General features: G+C 39.7%; 1 protein-coding gene across 1 annotated transcript in view; it reads left to right on the forward strand.

Annotated features, from left to right (window-relative positions):
* Positions 1-18443, forward strand: part of LOC128691303 (lachesin) — a 242900-nt gene that overhangs the window by 85235 nt on the left and 139222 nt on the right. The window lies entirely within an intron of this gene.

The following is an 18443-nucleotide window of genomic DNA, read 5'->3' on the forward strand; positions in this document are numbered from 1 at the left end:
CGTAGGAACCAGTTCCTCTGATGTGTAAGCGCACAACGACCCTCATTAATCGCTATTCAGTTACTGTTTTTCACTCGTATTTTATCATGCGTGTTCGTAATCGTATTCTGCTGAAGATGGCCTCAGCCGTAGGTCGAAATAGTGAGACCAACGTAATTTTTCTATGTTTCTTTCCACATCCATTTTTCTAGTATCGTTAAGTTATTTTTAATTTTTGTTATATATATATAAATATATATATATATATATACATATATATATATATATATATATATATATATATATATATATATATATATATATATTTATATATATATATATATAATGTATATATATATATATATATATATATATTTATATATATATATATATATATTTGTATATATATATATATATATATATATATTTATTTATTTATTATCACACTGGCCGATTCCCACCAAGGCAAGGTGGCCCGAAAAAGAAAAACTTTCACCATCATTCACTCCATCACTGTCTTGCCAGAAGGGTGCTTTACACTACAGTTTTTAAACTGCAACATTAACACCCCTCCTTCAGAGTGCAGGCACTGTACTTCCCATCTCCAGGACTCAAGTCCGGCCTGCCGGTTTCCCTGAATCCCTTCATAAATGTTACTTTGCTCACACTCCAACAGCACGTCAAGTATTAAAAACCATTTGTCTCCATTCACTCCTATCAAACACGCTCACGCATGCCTGCTGGAAGTCCAAGCCCCTCGCACACAAAACCTCCTTTACCCCCTCCCTCCAACATTTCCTAGGCCGACCCCTACCCCGCCTTCTTTCCACTACAGACTGATACACTCTTGAAGTCACTCTGTTTCGCTCCATTCTCTCTACATATCCGAACCACCTCAACAACCCTTCCTCAGCCCTCTGGACAACAGTTTTGGTAATCCCGCACCTCCTCCTAATTTCCAAACTACGAATTCTCTGCATTATATTCACACCACACATTGCCCTCAGACATGACATCTCCACTGCCTCCAGCCTTCTCCTCGCTGCAACATTCATCACCCATACTTCACTCCCATATAAGAGCGTTGGTAAAACTATACTCTCATACATTCCCCTCTTTGCCTCCAAGGACAAAGTTCTTTGTCTCCACAGACTCCTAAGTGCACCGCTCACTCTTTTCCCCGTATCAATTCTATGATTCACCTCATCTTTCATAGACCCATCCGCTGACACGTCCACTCCCAAATATCTGAATACATTCACCTCCTCCATACTCTCTCCCTCCAATCTGATACCCAATCTTTCATCACCTAATCTTTTTGTTATCCTCATAACCTTACTCTTTCCTGTATTCACTTTTAATTTTCTTCTTTTGCACACCTTACCAAATTCATCCACCAATCTCTGCAACTTCTCTTCAGAATCTCCCAAGAGCACAGTGTCATCAGCAAAGAGCAACTGTGACAACTCCCACTTTATGTGTGATTCTTTATGTTTTAACTCCACGCCTCTTGCCAAGACCCTCGCATTTACTTCTCTTACAACCCCATCTATAAATATATTAAACAACCACGGTGACATCACACATCCTTGTCTAAGGCCTACTTTTACTGGGAAATAATTTCCCTCTTTCCTACATACTCTAACTTGAGCCTCACTATCCTCGTAAAAACTCTTCACTGCTTTCAGTAACCTACCTCCTACACCATACACCTGCAACATCTGCCACATTGCCCCCCTATCCACCCTGTCATACGCCTTTTCCAAATCCATAAATGCCACAAAGACCTCTTTAGCCTTATCTAAATACTGTTCACTTATATGTTTCACTGTAAACACCTGGTCCACACACACCCTATATATATATATATATATATATATATATATATATATATATATATATATATATATATATATATATATATATATATATATATATATATATATATATATATATATATATATATATATATATATATATATATATATATATATATATATATATATATATATATAATATGTTTGTGTGTGTGTGTGTGTGCGTGCAGAAAAATTCACCAGTCTAGTGAAAATTAACGGTACCAATTCTCCAAAAATTAGAAAATTGATGATCAGCATCACAAACACAGGTAAAGAATGGTCTGTGAGACCTGGTAGTAATGGGAATTGGAACAAATAAACTCAGCAGTAGACTATAATGAATATTTTGCCTTCACCCACTATATACAGATATGTACACTATGTACAATATGTACAGATGGTGACAGATGGCAAAGTAGAAGCCAGAGAGAGTGCACCATACTCAACCAACAGATAGACAAGTCTGCCAATGCTTACCTCAAGTGAACCACGCTGCTTCAGCTTTGGTGGGGTTGCCTGTGATTGGTCAATGATCCAAGGTACTGATTTAACGGCGGGTACCCTATTGATCGTTAAACCCTTAGCACCCAGGTTCGCTGGTTGGGAGGCAGCCTATATTGGTGTATGACATGCAATGAATAAATTGTAACATATTCTTTGCATGCCACAGTCAGACTTTTCAGAATGGCTAGAGAAAACCTTCATCAGGCTAAAAATTTTGAAAAAAAAAATGCAGTGTTCGTAGATGTACTTTTGTTCCGAGTAGGGAAATTAAATCTAAAAAAAAATGATCCCAAATGGACGAACAATAGATTAAAACATCTCATTGGTCAAAAGAAAGGCATATATAGGCGTATCAAAATAGGGGATGGGCAGTTAAGAAATCAATATATTCAATTAAAGAGGAAAATAAAGTAAAAGTAATAAGAAAAGCAAAAATGGATTATGAGGCTAAGGTCGCAAGGGATTCAAAGACTAACCCAAAAGGGTTCTTTCATGTATACAGAAGTAAGATTAGGGACAAGACAGACCCACTTAAGAGTAACTCAGGTCAAATCACTGACAGTGATAAGGAAATGTGTGAACTTTTCAATTCTTACTTCCTCTCAGTTTTTACTCAGGAAGATACTAGTGAAATTCCAGAAATAACAGATTATGTATAACAGGACTATAATAAACTATGCACGATTGCGGTAACCAGTGACATGGTCCTCAGACAGACAGAGAAATTAAAAGCTAACAAATCCCCAGGCCCTGATGAACTGTTTGCAAGGGTGTTAAAGGAATGTAAAGAGGAACTTATCAAACATACCTTTGGCTAATCTTTTCAGAATATCACTACAAACTGGAATAGTGCCTAACAAGTGGAAAATGACAAATGTAATACCTATTTACAAGGCAGATGACAGGTCCTTAGCTTCGAGCTATAGACCAATAAGCCTTACCTCCATAGTGGGAAAATTTATGGAATCAATAATTGCCGAAGCAATTCGTAGCTATCTCGAAAGGCATAAATTGATTAATGAATCTCAGCACTGTTTTACAAAGGGGCGTTCCTGTCTTACGAATTTACTAACGTTTTTCACTAAAGTATTTCAGGATTTAGATCATGGTATTGAATATGATATTGTGTATATGGACTTCAGTAAGGCTTTCGATAGAGTTCCACATCAGAGGTTATTGAGGAAACTTAAGGCACACGTAATATGAGGAGAAATTTTTTCCTGGGTTGAGGCACGGTTGACGAATAGGCAGCAGAGAGTTTGCATAAATGGGGAGAAATCGGAATGGGGGCAAGTCACAAGCGGTGTTCCACAGGGGTCAGTGTTGGGCCCCTTGTTGTTCACAATCTGCATAAACGACATAGATGAGGAAATAAATAGCGATATAAGCAAATTTGCTGATGACACCAAAATAGGCCGTCCAATTCATTCTAATGAGGACATTAGAGCACTCCAGGATGATTTGAATAGACTGATGCCGTGGTCGGAGAGTGGCAGATGCAGTTTAATATAGACAAATGCAAAGCTCTAAATGTTGGACAGGAAAATAACCATGCCACATATAAACTAAATAATGTAGATCTTAATATTACGGATTGCGAAAAGGATTTAGGAGTTCTGGTTAGTAGTAATCTAAAACCAAAACAACAGTGCATTAGTGTTCCCAATAAAGCTAACAGAATCCTTGGCTTCATAGCAAGAAGTATAAATAATAGGAGTCCTGAGGTTGTTCTTCAACTCTATATATCTTTGGTTAGGCTTCATTTAGATTATGCTGCGCAGTTTTGGTCACCATATTACAGAATGGATATAAATGCACTGGAAAACGTACAAAGGATGATGGCAAAGTTGATCCCATGTATCAGAAACCTTCCCTATGAGGATAGACTGAGGGCCTTGAACCTGCACACTCTAGAAAGGCGTAGAATTAGGGGGGGGATATGATTTAGGTGTATAAATGGAAAACAGGAATTAATAAAGGGGATGTAAATAGCGTGCTAAAAACATCTAACATAGACAGGACTGGCAGCAATGGCTATAAACTGGAAAAATTCAGATTCAGGAAGGATATAGGAAAGCACTGGTTTGGTAATAGAGTTGTGGATGAGTGGAACAAACTCCTGAGTACCGTCATAGACGCTAAGACGTTGTGTAGTTTTAAAAATAGGTTGGATAAACACATGAGTGGGTGTGGGTGGGTGTGAGTTGGACCCGACTAGCTTGTGCTAGTAGGTCGGATGCACTGCTCCTCCCTTAAGTGACATGTCTGACCTCACTAGGTCAAGGAATTGGCTTAAGCCGGTAGGAGAATTGAAGCTACCTCGCATAGGCCAGTAGGCCTGCTGCAGTGTTCCTTCTTTCTTATTTTCTTATGTAAGTAAACTGAATTCTTTTCTTTCATGTTACTATAATATCTTACGTTGTAGTTACACACAGTGGGGGTTGCCCCTATGTCAGTTTCATTCAGATTACTAGTGTTTGTAACTCACGTAAATTATAGCACCCACGTTCACACCTGCCGTAATGCGATAACCACTTGGGAACAAGCAAAACACAGCAGATAATCAATGAAATATATTTCCTTCACCAAAAATAAGCTGATATTTACATTTAGCCTATGTACAGTATTTATAGCTATGTACACTGAGGCAAATTCAAGCATAAGACACGGTCAAACTGTGGCGACCACCAGAGAAGGTTAGTCTGCCAAAGTTATTTCTTGAGTGTACCACATCACTTCACAGCTTTGGCGGGCTTCCTTGTGATTGCTTGGTTGGACCGAGGGACTGGTATAACGACGGGGCCTTTGATCGTTAAACCTTTAGCACCTGGTTTGCTGGTCAGGAGGCAGCCTATACGGGTGTGTGACATACACCGTATAAAATATAACATACCTTTAGGTTACCAGAGCGGGTGTTCCTATCGTGTACATTTCCTACAGAACAGTGTAACCGTACACTGCTAGTGTTCCAACATCCAGGATTTCAGGTAAAGCAATATAGTCTCACACGGCTTGTGTTGGCTCAATATATCTAACAGAATGTAGCCGTACACTGGTGGTGTTCCAAAAATGTGACTTTCAATACCTTCTCATTTAAAATAGTTAAACAGCACACAACGTGTGTTCCCACTAGGTAACGTCATATACTTTAATCGTACACTAGAAGTGTTCCCACCATGCATCTCACACAGAATAGTGTACCCTCACAATGTTAGTATTAATTTTTTTTAAATAACATAAAACAAGGTATACAGTGAAGGATAAACACTCCGTGCCTGTGAGGTGCATTTCTGAAGTATTTTGGTGGTATAGTCAGCAGCTGGTATGTGCTTGTCATATATAAATAAGTATAAAAATATTTCTAACAGTTTAGAAATAGGTGTGTTTACAGGAGCATAACCATGCTCGTGGTGACCCGTCTTTACTGTAATTAGTCACAGGGACACAGTTATGGTCGTAGTGTCCCTTTCTCATTGCTTGTGATTACAGGAACAGAGCTATCCTGATGGTGTCCCGTGTTCAAATTAGTAGCAGCAATAGCAGAACTATGCTCGTAGTGTCCCGTCCTCAGTGTTTGTAGTTACAAGTAGACTGTACCTGCAGCAACAGTTATGCTTGTAATACCATATCTTCAGTATCTGTAGTTATAGGCGCCTCGTCTTTAGTTTTTTCTAGCAACAGCAGCAGAGCTCACTGGAGGTGTCCGGTCTTCAGTACTTGTAGTTACAGCACTCTTTCTCATTACATTACTGATGACAAAGGCATGTGCAACAACTGGGTATCTTTATTGTGAAGACGTTTCGCCAGCCTATGGCTTTTTCAATTAAATACAAAGATTATATATTGTTTTCGGGCCAGAATCTCTCATGAGAAATGTCATTGGTTAGCGAAGCGTCTTAATGAAGATACTCAGGTGTCGCTCACGTGTATTATTTATTTTTCCCCTTAGTTGACAGCTATGATCGTCTTGGTGTTGTATTAGCGATATTTATGCAAACTGGGAACTTCGTCGAGCATCCCTCTCTAAGACAACCTTGCCAAGGACGAGAGCTATAGTCACACATTGTGAGGTGGTACCACAGTGTCATTACTTAACAGGGGAAATGGGGAAGTCTGATAGCATCACAGTCTTAAGACTTAAGAGGCAGGGGAAGGGGGGTGGAAAATCTGATGACATCAGTGTGCTAAAAGTGAAGAAGCGGAGAGGAAAATCTGGTGATATCACAGTGGCAAGAGTGAAGATTGGGAGAGGTAAATCTGGTATTTTACAGAAAGTATTAATTAACTTCTAAGACTTTCCATTTGGGCAGATTTCAACCAGCTCTCAAAGAGTGGCACTGTAAAACACTGTAACGACAACGTTGGAGTGAGAGCAAGGTAAAGTTTGTGAAGGGACTCGAGAAAGCCAGTAAACACGACTTCAGTGTTACTCGTACCATCACTGGGAAGTATAAAGTAGCTTTACCAGGCTTGAACCATCACTGGGGAGGGTATACAAAAGCTCTACCAGGCTCGAATCATCACTGGGAATGGTATAGAAATGCTCTACCAAGTTCAAACTATCACTGGGGAGGTTATAGAAAGCTCTACCAAACTCGAACCATCACCGGGGAGAATGTAGAGAAGCTCTACCAAACTCGAACCATCACTGGGGAGGGTATATAAAAGCTCTACCAGGCTCGTGCCAGAGAAGAAGTACCAAGCGCGTACTCTAAGGAGAGGAGTACACTCTACTCTGGACGTCATGTGCAGAGTAACTACAAGATCATAATTCTGGAACAGTTCTGGAAACAACTAGCGTGCGAGTGCTGGAAAAAATGAATTTAAAGAAAAAACATCGCTCTTTAACGGTATAAATAATCAACTCTTGACCTGAGAGTGATTGAGAGCAGAACATCGACGACTGCAAATAAAAACGAGAACTGTTATTCTTCACTCTCCCCAACTTAATATTTCTCACTCCTGTCTATTATTTCTTACCCTCAACCTGACAGTTCCCGCCAATTATTTCTCAAACTAGTGTTTGATTGTTTCATACCATAGCCAATCTCTCTTCATTAAATTCTCTTATTTCTCACTACACTCTATTTTTCTCACTCCATCCTATTATTTATCAAGCCAGTCTATTATTTTTTTACACCAGCCTATTATTTTTCATTCTGTTCTTTTATTTTCCCCTTTTCTTGTTAATCTCTGCTTGACTTCACTCCGTCGTTAATCAATTGTTTCTTCCTCCATCTTGTGCTGCCAGAGGTAAAGAACGACCAGTGGAGAACTAATGACTTTGATCTGGAGGAAAGGGGGCGATGGTGGTGGTTGGTGGTTGGTGGTGGTCGTGGCGGTGGTGGTGATAATGGTGGCGGTGGTGGTGATGGTGGTGGTAGTGGTAGTGATTGTGATAGTAATACTGTAGAGGTAGCCAGGATACAATCGTAATGTAGCCTCTACATACAATAACAGAGGCAGGGTACAATTCTGTCGTGTACATCAACATCTTACAATATAATTTCGTCACAGTCTAATAGCACTGAATTACTGCTAGAAATATTTTAATATTACAGTTAGCTTTTATACAAATGCGGTATGATGCTATCTTTTATTGACTACGTTTCGCCCACTCAGTGGGCTTTATCAAGTCACAGATAGATCTGTTGATGTCTGTCTTTCCATCGTGTCGGTATTATACCATTTATCTCCATCTTCTAGGAACTGTTTCTTCACTTCTTACATTGTAGCCAGACACACAACATTTCACTACATAATAATGAATGCTCGAAAAACCGGAATTTTATGTAGTTCATTATATCCTCCCACGTTTTAATGCTTTATATTGTTTTTTATTCTCCCTTATTATTGGCTTATGGAAATTATGAATTGCTTATCTGGCTTTAGTTTTTAGACACAATGGAGTATATTTTATTGTTACGCAATCCATAAATAGGGCCGCTGTCGGGTTGGTAGATAGGCTCCTAATTTGACAGGGTACGGGTTTGTTGCTACACAATTTTGTAAGGTTACGAGCGCATACTTAGGATATCATTACTGGATACATTTCAGTGCAAAGACCTTGGTTGCTCCAAATGATATAAGGGAAAGAGAACACAGTATACGTAGTGGAAAAGGTATATCACTTGTGAAAATCAAGTGAAGGCGTCAGTTCATTCAATTGCATCACGTAGCAGCATGGAAGCAGCTTAGAGTATTGTTATATGTGCAAGGAGAATTAAAATGATGTATTTTGCTGGCTTCGTTCTATGGTGTTGGAAGCAGTAGCAGTTAAAGATGTTTCAATACCGTGGTTCCTGTCTTTGTTGCATCCTCTGTAGATAAATTCTGCTTTGTTCTGGTACATGAGATGGCCCTCTCCAGATCTGAGCAAGATATAAGCAGTTCTTGTGTCAACCTGATTGTGTTCTCGTACCCATGTAGACAGATTTCTCATTTTTTCTCCTACTTAGATCTTGTTGCCCTCTTTTCCCTTCGACAGCGTACAGTGCACACTCCTAATTCACTGTTGAGTCTGTCACAGGGATCTTTCTTCCTGATGAAGTCTTCGGCGGAAGACGTGGCCATGGTAGGAACGCGGATGCTTCATGAAAAGTCCTTAATTGTGGTGTTGGCCACTCCTTCAGGTAGCCAGAAATCTGGTTTCTCGGCAGTGGCATTGTTGGTAAAGTTGAGTGTAATCTTAATTAATTCTTATTTTGCACTCTTGCATAAACTAAGGAGGGAAGTGGAAGAGTGTGAAGTCATGGGTACTAGGTATGTACTAAAATTCCTCTTCTAAAGAATTCGGGACTGGAGTTCCGGATAGCTCTTTGGAAAACCCCAATGACCACGCCTCTCTTGATGCAACTGTCGTGGTGTGAGTAGATATAAGTAAGGTTATCTTTATTTGTGAGATCTCTGCAGACTCTGAACGAAAGCGAGTCAATATTCAGTGATCTACGTAGAACATCAAAAAGTGGCAGTTTGCCTTTGTTTTCGATAACAAATTCGACATTGTTGATATTATGAAGATTTTGCATATTTAGCCTTCTGGGATAAATGACCAGAATATCATCGACATATAGACCGTGTGACTGTACTGGGAATGATATTGCGAAAATCTTCAGCTTGAGTTTTCCATAAAAATGTTGGCCAGGACTACACTCGGCTGACTCTTCATTGCTAAACTAAATCACTGTTTGAAAAGCAGTGATTTGGTTTAGTTAAAATCACTTAGTTATTAAGAATATTATTATTATAATCAAAAAAAGAGTTAAACCCATTAGGGTCGTTATTAATAATAAACATATTCTTTCATTTAGTGTCACCTCACTCTTCACTAATGCAGTCACTAATGTCGCTGATGCACTAAATCGTAGACTTACAGATGACATCAACTTGCCTCTATCCCCCCATGACTTCATTGCCCTCATCTAGCTCCTTTTGATATGGAAGCCAATTTTTCAAACAGTGATTTGGCTTGGTTATGGTTAGTCCGCTGAGTGCAGTCCTGGCTAACATTTTTATGGAAATCATAAAAACTGATGGTTTTCGCAATATCATTCCTAATAATATCACATGACTCATTTCCTGGCCATATATTCCAGAAGGTTCGACATACAAGACTGACCTCATAACATGAACAACGTAGGAGCAGCTTGGTCTTGGTGACCTATGCAGGTCACCAAGACCATTTTTCAGTATTCAGAAACCTTCCCTTATCCCCTCAAAAAAATGACCTTACTCTTTTCTACTTATTATACTCCACTTGCACTAAGATGCGTAATCAATGATTTTTTTCCCTAAATGCTATCCATATCTCTAGTTTTTAATTCTCAGAAGAATTCCAATACATCACTTCTACCTTTACACACACTTTCCCCCCTATATTTCACAAGACAAACCAAAACCACTACTAAGAAGTTATTTCTGATTGTCTGGAAGATAAGTTGTTAACGACACTTCACGGGCTCTTTACAAGAAACAATATTGTTAAGCCACCATGGCCACATCTTCCATCAGAGACCAAACCAGGAAGAAAGCTTCTTATTACGAACCTAATAGTGAAGCAGGAGGATACACTGTACCATGCCTGGGGTGTACTAAGGTCTACGTGGGAGAAAGCTTTCCTCACTGGTCCGAGAAGACAGAAATGCGTGCAGCACGAATGGCACCAATAATGCTTGTCTTGTATAGATCTAAAGAGAGTCATCTCAAGCACTGCTACACAACAGAAATGATCTGAGAATCCAGCATTGCTAGGCACCACTGCAATGAAGGATCCTTAATTGCTACTTCCAACACCATAGAACAAAGACCTGGCAAATACACCATCTCAACTACTTTTGTACATATAACACTGAGACACTTGTGCAACATTTGGAAATCTTCATTGAGAAAACGTTTCGCCAGACAGTGGTTTCTTTAGTCCATTACAGAGAAGAGCGGAGAAATGTTAGGAGGAGTTTGAGGTAATCAGTACCTCAGCCTGGAATCTGTGTTCAATAAGTGATGGACTAAACACATCGACTCCAGGCTGTAGAACTTACTACCTCAAACTCCTCATCTTTTTTTCGTTTTTCTGTGCATTGGACTGAAGAAGCCACTGGCTAGAGAAACGTTTCCTCCATAAAGGTTCCCAGATGTTGCAAAGTGTCTCACCCTTCAACCTGTCCGTTTCCTAAACCATTTACATGACACATGACACGATGATTCCCTGCTGCTATGTGACACAGCTATCATATGACCTCACGTCTTCACTTAATCTTTACTAGTGACCTGCTTTTCCATTATATATTCGATGCTCTCTCACTCTCTTTTATCATTTGGAGTGACCAAGGTCCCCGGTCCTATTGTCGGTGTAGTTATCCATTCTTCCATCGATATACAACCCGTACATCGGAGAAAGAAACTTTTAACAAAACATCGTCGGAAAATTTCTATGTGCTGATTATTTGTGTGTTGTTCCAGTCACGGTATTGTGCATTTTTGTTCCTAATTCTTCCATCGATTGTAACATCACCGCGATAATACATCACATTCCGGATACATCCCTAATATGGGGAATACCAGAGTCTAGGAGGTCTCTAACTAGCTCCAGAGATGGGGGCTAGAGAGAGCCCAGGTAGACCCAGAGATGGGGGCTAGAGAGAGCTCATGGAGACCCAGAGATGGAGGCTAGAGAGAACTCAGGGAGACCCAGAGATGGGGGCTAGAGAGAGCTCAGGTAGACCCAGAGATGGAGGCTAGAGAGAGCTCAGGTAGACCCAGAGATGGGGGCTAGAGAGAGCTCAGGGAGACCCAGAGATGGGGGCTAGAGAGAGCTCAGGGAGACCCAGAGATGGGGGCTAGAGAGAGCTCAGGGAGACCCAGAGATGGGGGCTAGAGAGAGCTCAGGGAGACCCAGAGATGGGGGCTAGAGAGAGCCCAGGTAGACCCAGAGATGGGGGCTAGAGAGAGCTCAGGGAGACCCAGAGATGGGGGCTAGAGAGAGCTCAGGGAGACCCAGAGATGGGGGCTAGAGAGAGCTCAGGGAGACCCAGAGATGGGGGCTAGAGAGAGCTCAGGGAGACCCAGAGATGGGGGCTAGAGAGAGCTTAGGTAGACCCAGAGATGGGGGCTAGAGAGAGCTCAGGGAGACCCAGAGATGGGGGCTAGAGAGAGCTCAGGGAGACCCAGAGATGGGGGCTAGAGAGAGCTCAGGGAGACCCAGAGATGGGGGCTAGAGAGAGCTCATGGAGACCCAGAGATGGAGGCTAGAGAGAGCTCAGGGAGACCCAGAGATGGGGGCTAGAGAGAGCTCAGGGAGACCCAGAGATGGAGGCAAGAGAGAGCTCAGGTAGACCCAGAGATGGAGGCTACAGTGTGTTTGCCCAACAGGTGCCAGGGACATCAAAGGAGCGGCCTCTGATGCAGTAATTACATTATCAAAATTGTAAAATCCTGACTGTATCTGAGAGCAGATTATGTTTGATTTTTTAGTCTCTCTTTAGATGGAGTTCATATTGAGCATTTGTGGATAAATTGTATGTGTTTGTGTGTGTGTTTGTGTGTGTGTGTGTGTGTGTGTGTGTGTGTGTGTGTGTGTGTGTGTGTGTGTGTGTGTGTGTGTGTGTGTGTGTGTGTGTGTGTGTGTGTGTGTGCGTATGTGTGTGCGCGCGTATGTATGTGTGTGTGTACTCATCATATTTGTACTCGCCTTATTTGTGGTTGCTAAGGTCGATTCATAGCTCCTGGCCCCGCCTCCTCACTGATCGCTACTAGGTCCTCTCTCTCCCTGCTCCATGAGCTTTATCATACCTCATCTTAAAACTATGTTTGGTTCCTGCCTCCACTGCGTCACTCTCCAGACTGTTCCATTTCCTGGCAACTCTATGACTCATTTTTTTAATTCCCTCTACAACATATTCATTTTATTTTTAACCAACTATATTTAAATATTGCTGATATTGTTGCTTAACCCTTTGACTGTTGCAGGCCCCTTTCTGAAACTGTCATTCTATGTTGATAAATTTTTGGAAAAAATTAATTTTCTCTTATGAAATGATAGAGAATTTTTTCCCGATGGCAATGACACCAAAAGTCCGAAATTTGGTCGAAAATTCACGGAATTACACTTCCACGAAGTTAGCGGTCTTGGCGACATATGTGCATCGGCGATTTTGCCGAGTTTAAGCCTTGTTTTTGGCCAATTCCGTTGTTCCAGTTGACCAAACTCATAGCTATTTCTTTAGAACTCCATTTTTTCTGTCTGTTGAGTACAAGAAATCGCCCATTTACCGATCTGAACTACCCAATAAAGTGGTCAGACATTGGCAATTTGGCCAATTTCACGCAAATTAAAAAAGATGCCAATCTCAAAATAGGGTCCAGAATAAACAATATAGACATTCTTGGCACTAAAATAACATATCCTCTGTTCATTAGTCACATCTCTAGGCCCCTCTTATATTACTAGTGCTTTCTATTTTGATTTTTTATTCATACAAAAAAATACAAAATTTACTGTTATGCAGACTACTGCATTATTGTAAAAATGGTATAAATAATATCAGTGCACTAGCGAAAGAATATTAGACTCCCCAGTTGAAGTGTATTGGACATGTGGTGTGATTTGCTTACTCCTGAACATTGGTAAAAATCGAACATTTCCGCTACTTTGAGCTCAATTTCAAGGTCGTTTTTATCATGAAAGTAATCAAAATCATCTCTATTTCTGTAACATGTTTTCCATTTTATCACCTGAGACCATGAAAATGAGAATACAACGATAAATACTATATGAAAATACACCTCAAAGTCAGCGTTTTAATCCAAAAAATGGTCAGTTTCTTTTTTTTTCTCATTATGCACTGCATGCTGCAGGATTTTTTTTATGTGGTGCACACTAACCACACAGACCCATTCTCTCACATGTGGGCCTACCAGTTTTCTCCCGTTTGATTTGAAGCCTCTAGAATTTATGCGTATAAATACGTCAGAAACAATGGTGCGCAAGACGTATATATACGACCAAAACAGTCAAAGGGTTAAATCATTTACGTCACTTGAATCTACAGTATTATGTAAATATAAACTGTATTTTTAATTTCGCTTAATAAGCATAATTTTTTTTATAAACACGATATATGTATATAATATATATATATATATATATATATATATATATATATATATATATATATATATATATATATATATATATATATATATATATATATATATATATATATATATATGTCGTGCCGAATAGGCAGAACTTGCGATCTTGGCTTAAATAGCAACGCTCCTCTTGCCATGTAAGACAAGTGAAAATTTGTGTATGCAATAATTTCGTCAAATTTATTCTGAACCTAACGAAAAAAATATATTTCATTGTGTTTGTTTAGAATTAAATTATTGTAAACAAATCTAAAATATATTTAGTTGGGTTAAGCTAAAATAAATTGCACTTGTTATAATAAGGTTAGGTAAGTTTTCTAAGAATCTTTTGGTGCAAAATTAAAAATTTTTACATCATCATTAACGAAAAAAATAAATCTTTAAACGTACAATAGAAAATTTTAGAAAGGACTAAATTTTAAATGAGTTCTTGCTAATTGACCAGTTTTACGTATTCGGCACGACATATATATATATATATATATATATATGGATCCACCTCATGTGCAAGGTATGGAATCCCTTAGCCTCGGAGAAGAGAAATGATTTCCAAGAAGGGTCTCTAGACTCTTCCTGGAATCCATTTGAGCACTAGTCTTCTCTACCACCTCATATACACTTACATATTTTTTTTTAGGACAGGGACTGTTTAAAGGCACAAATATACAGTAGTACAACATATCAAAGATTATGAATCTTCTCCAGCTCCTCTGCAGCTGAATGTGAGTCAAGAATGCAGCAAGCATTTCCCCTCTGGATGGGCACGCTGAGGCGCTGGAACATGACAGTGGCCGCCCTTGGGTCCCTAGTAGAGTCACTGAGTTTGGAACCCAGTTCTTTCCAGAAACACGTGGCATTCCTTTCCCACGATCCCAAGGCCTCTGATCCCGCTGGGGCAAATTGATGCTGATGACATTTGTTTCTGTACTTGCTGATCTTGTAATCATCCTTGTGATGCGCAGCACATTCCTTTTGCCCAATACTGTGATAGATGTAGGTGTCAACCAGAGTCGACACGCAGGTATAGTCCCATGCTAAAAGCTTGCCATTCTACCAAGGATAGATGGTGATCCCACTGGGGTGGTATGTGGGATTGTGAGAACTTCTGGTTGCTGAGAATTGGGGGGCTCTCTCAGCCGGGTACCCAGCTGTAGCAAGGCTCTTCTTTATTTTGTCGACTTCACTGTCTCGCGTGCCAGTGAGACACAATGGTTTTGGAGCAGTTTAGACCATGTAGACCATACTGGTAGGCTTGTGCATCGCCGCAAATACTCGTATATTCCATGTGAATTGGGGCAGCGAGGCGGAGAGCAAGTGCAATACAGAGGGTCTGTGAGTCGAAGAGTGTTTCCTTTGCCGAAATAGGAACTGTTAGGAGGAGGTCCCTAGAGTGTTGTGCACTCACAGCTTAGAGACGGGCAAACTCCCTGTTGAATGTTGCAGTCCTGAGCATGTTGTTATGCACTTTTTCAGCAATGGGGCCATCCTATCCGGCCTGTTTGTAGGCCAGTGCTACACTGTTTTGGCGGTGGAGAAGAGAGTCTCCTACTAGGTAATAATACTGGAGCAGCTTGAGTCCTGTATTCTTCCTAAGCCACCAAGGTTGTCTGAAAGAATTTTATTTATTAGCTCGTGCAGTCACTGAGAACATGTTACAACACTGTGTATGTGTTCACTTTTGTGTACAGCAATATGTACAACACTGGTACAACACTGTGTACAACACTTTGTTCAACACTACAACACTGTGTACAACACTGTGCAACACTGTTGTGTACAACACTGTGTACAACAGTGTATACTACACTGTGTTGTGTACAACACTGTGGACAACACTGGTGCACTGAGAAGAGAGTGTACAACACTCAACACTGTGAGCAACACTAGGTAATAATGTGTACAACACTGTGAGTGTACAGCTATGAGTCCAACACTGTACAACACTTGAACAACACTGTGTACAACACTATAGTACACACTGTGTACAAGTGTTATGTAAATCTGAAAGAAACACTGTTACAACACTGTGTATTGTATTAGCAACACTCAACTCTGTGTACAACGATACAGTTGTACACAGTACAACACTATGTACAACACTGTATACACACTATGAACACTGTGTACAACTGTGTACAACACTACTGTGTACAACACTATGTACAACACTGTGTACAACACTATGTACAACACTGTGTGTGTACAACACTATGTACAACACTATGTGCAACAATGTACAACATTATGTGTATGTACAACACTATGTGGACAATGTACACTATGTGTATGTGCAACACTGTGTACAACACTGTGTACAACACTATGTACAACACTGTGTACAACACTGTGTACAACACTGTGTTCAACACTGTGTACAACACTGTGTACAACACTGTGTACAACACTATGTACAACACTGTGTACAACACTGTGTACAACACTGTCTACAACACTGTATACAACACTATGTACAACACTGTGTACAACACTGTGTACAACACTGTGGACAACACTGTGTACAGCACTGTGTACAACACTGTGTACAACACTGTGTACAACACTATTCAACACTATGTGCAACACTGTGTACAACACTGTGTACAACACTGTGAGCAACACTGTGGACAACACTGTGGACAACACTGTGTACAACACTGTGTACAACACTGTGTACAACACTGTGTACAACACTGTGTACAACACTATGTACAACACTGTCTACAACACTGTCTACAACACTGTGAACAACACTGTGTACAACACTATGTACACCACTGTGTACAACACTGTGTACAACACTATGTAAATCACTATATACAGCACTGTGTGCAACACAATGTACAACACTGTGTACAACACTGTGTACAACACTATGTACAACACTATGTACAACACTGTGTACAACACTATATACAACTCTGTGTACAACACTGTGTTCAACACTGTGTACAACACTATGCACAACACTGTGTACAACACTATGTACAACACTATGTACAACACTGTATACAACACTATGTACAACACTGTGTACAACACTGTGTACAACACTGTGTACAACACTATGTACAACACTGTGTACAACACTATGTACAACACTGTGTACAACACTGTGTACAACACTATGTACAACACTGTGCACAACACTATGTACAACACTGTGTACAACACTGTGTACAACACTGTGTACAACACTGTGTACAACACTGTGTACAACACTATGTGCAACACTATGTACAACACTATGTGCAACACTATGTACAACATTATGTGCAACAATATGTACAACACTATGTGGAACACTATGTACAACACTATGTGCAACACTATGTACAACACTACGTACAATATGTACAACACTATGTATAACACTATGTATAACACTATGTACAACACTATGTACAACACTATGTACAACACTATGTACAATATGTACAACACTATGTACAACACTATGTACAATATGTACAACACTGTGTACAATATGTACAACACTATGTATAACACCATGTATAACACTAAGTACAACACTATGTACAACACTATGTACAATATGTACAACACAGTGTACAATATGTACAACACTATGTATAACACTATGTATAACACTATGTATAACACTATGTACAACACTATGTACAACACTACGTACAACACTACGTACAACACTATGTACAACACTATGTACAACACTTTATACAACACTGTGTGCAACACTATGTACAACACTATGTACAACACTATGTACAACACTATGTACAACACTTTATACAACACTGTGTACAACACTATGTACAACACTATGTACAACACTATGTACAACACTATGTACAACACTATGTGCAACACTATGTGCAACACTATGTACAACACTATGTACAACACTATATACAACACTGTGTACAACACTATTTTCAACACTATGTACAACACTGTGTACAACACTATGTACAGCACTATGTACAACACTACGTACAACACTATGTACAACACTATGTGCAACACTATGTACAACACTATGTACAACACTATGTGCAACACTATGTGCAACACTATGTACAACACTATGTACAAAACTATGTACAACACTATATACAACACTGTGTACAACACTATGTACAACACTATGTACAAAACTATGTACAACACTATATACAACACTGTGTGCAACACTATGTACAACACTAGGTACAACACTATGTACAACACTATGTACAACACTATGTACAACACTATGTACAACACTACAACACTATGTACAACACTATGTACAACACTATGTACAACACTATGTGCAACACTATGTACAACACTACAACACTATGTACAACACTATGTACAACACTTTATGCAACACTATGTACAACACTATGTACAACACTATGTACAACACTAGGTACAACACTATGTACAACACTATGTACAATACTATGTACAACACTAAGTACAACA

The sequence above is a fragment of the Cherax quadricarinatus genome, chromosome 36, assembly GCF_038502225.1.
Source record: "Cherax quadricarinatus isolate ZL_2023a chromosome 36, ASM3850222v1, whole genome shotgun sequence".
Lineage (NCBI taxonomy): Eukaryota > Metazoa > Arthropoda > Malacostraca > Decapoda > Parastacidae > Cherax > Cherax quadricarinatus.